This window comes from Lupinus angustifolius, unplaced genomic scaffold (assembly GCF_001865875.1).
Source record: "Lupinus angustifolius cultivar Tanjil unplaced genomic scaffold, LupAngTanjil_v1.0 Scaffold_414, whole genome shotgun sequence".
Lineage (NCBI taxonomy): Eukaryota > Viridiplantae > Streptophyta > Magnoliopsida > Fabales > Fabaceae > Lupinus > Lupinus angustifolius.
This window is the reverse complement of record NW_017727824.1, coordinates 46,274-48,704: the sequence shown is the minus strand read 5'-3', so window position 1 is coordinate 48,704 and position 2,431 is coordinate 46,274.

The window sequence follows — 2,431 nt, the reverse complement described above, 5'->3', positions numbered from 1 at the left end:
CCTTAAGCTTGACTCACCAAAGCTAGTTGTGAGCTATGGGACGAGCTATGGTGAGCTACTCCTGAAAAGCCTATGGTGGGCTACTTGAAGTGATGTCATGCATGACTTCATGGTTTCTTGATGGCTAAGTCAATTCTGGGTGCACACCGCTGAGCACACATGTGGCACTGCTAAGCTGTATGCTTGAGCTGCTTTGATCGTGCTGACTAAGACGTGGCTTGGTGCTTGCTGACCTGGTCAGGTGTCTGGTTCATCACTTAGCACACATGCGGCATCGTTGAGCTGCCTGCTTGAGCAGCTTGGGTGTGTGCCATGCTTGTGCTTGACCGTGCCAAGCTTGTGTTCTGACCATGTCAGGCTTTGTCTAGTGCTAGGCTGAGTGGTCAAGCAGGTCCGCTTAGCTGCCTGCTTGAGCAACTTGGTCTATGCCAAGTTGGTTTGACAAATTTGGAGTGAGAATGTTGATTTCTAATTTTCAGCTAATTGTTTGGCCAATTGCCCAGTTCGTATCTCCATGTTCCTTAGAAGCATCAATATTCTTCTGATTTGACATTGTCATTTGCATAAACTGGTTTAGTGTATCTTCTAGTTTAACGCTTTTATCTTGGGTGGGATGTTGAAATTGATTGTTCCAGGGGTAGAAGGGTTGTTTTTGAGGAAGATCTTGCCTTTAAGGCTGATTGCTCTGAAATTGATTATTACCCCCTTGAGGGTAATTATTTTGAAAATTATTTTATTGAAAAAAAAAAAATTCCTTGGAGGGTTTCCGACAAAATGTATTTCCTCATTTTGGCATGTATTGGAATAATGATCTTCACTACAGTTGTCACATCGATAAATTTGCTTCTTGGAGGTTTCCCGTAATTGTTTTGGCAAATCATTAAGTTTTTGGGTTACCTCTTCCAGTTTCTGTTAAAGCAATTTGTGTTGGGCCAATACTGCATCAGCTGAGCTTAATTCAAGTATTCCTCCTTGCCTAGGTGGTGGCCTTCTCTGGTGTTGACTCTTTTGATCATTTAATGCCATGGATTCGATGATATCAATGGCTTCTTGCGGAGGTTTAGCCATTAACTGTCCGCCTGCAGTTGCGTTCAAGATCCATGTGTGCTGCTGTTGGAGTCCATGAACAAAAATGTGGATCTGAGTTTGAACATCGAAACCATGGTTGGGGCATTTTCTTAGCATGGATTTGAATATGTCCCATGCTTCGCAGAGACTTCCCCCGTAGGTTGGATGAAAGTGGAGATAACAGTTTTTAAGTCCATGAATTTTCCTTGCGGAAAATATCTTGACATGAATTTTTCCTCCACCATGTTCCAGTTGTTTTGACTGTGTGGGGGAAGATCTAGGAACCATTCTTTGGCTTTTCCGATAAGTGTTAACGGAAAAATCCTTAGAAAAATGGCCTCCTCCTCAGATTCAGAGATCCCAGTAGTCCCAACCAGCTCATAGAATTTTGTGAGGTGATTGTAGGGATCTTCATGATCTAGACCAGTAAAGGATTACCGTATATAAGTTGTACCAACCCAGTTTTCATCTCTGGTGGCCTTTGAGTGCCTGAAGGTCTTCCTATTCTGATCATATTTCTGGGGGTAAAACTGACAAATCCATTATTGCTATTTTGATTCTCTGCCCTTGATTCATGATTCTCTATCATTTCCATAATTTCTTCTTGGATGATAGGTTTTGCTAGTCGAGCCATTTTTTGTGTTTTTTTCTTCTTTTTGAGTGTTTTCTCTATCTCGGGATCAAGAGAAAATTCAATTTCTTTGTTCCTCTTCATGCATAAGAAAGGTTTTCTTTGTCTATTTTCCAAGAAAAGTTAGTAGACAAATAATATACATATTTAATAATTTACATCTTTGTAGAAAGTCAAATAATTTGTACAAAAAAACAAAAATAAATTCATGCACAATTATTTGATGAATGACATATAAATATGAAATGTTCTATTACTAAAGCAATTCCCCGAAATAAATTCCAACGCCGGTATAATGGTTTCAAGAATATTCCAGTTACAACTTACTTCTAATAATCATGTGAATAAGTTATTCCTTCTTTACCCCATATCGGCTTAGTTAGAATAAATTCTAACGCCGATACAATGGTATCAAACCAATCCCCTATTACATAATTATTAAGTACCTTTGAATACCATCTCGGTTTTGTGGAATAAATTCCAACACCGGTTTAATGGTATTCTAATGTACAAAAGTGATGAATAGTTAGTTGTTAGAAACAAATAAATAAATAAAGAACAAAACAATAATAAAGTTAAGTGACCTTTATTTATCTAATCCCTTTCGGGTTCTTTTTATTAACAAACCAAACTTCTTCCATAAGGAAGGTTGGTATTAAAGAAAAAATAAATTGCGGAATGAAAATAACAATAAATAAAAGTTAGTAAGTTAGCTTTATCACTTTTGTATAT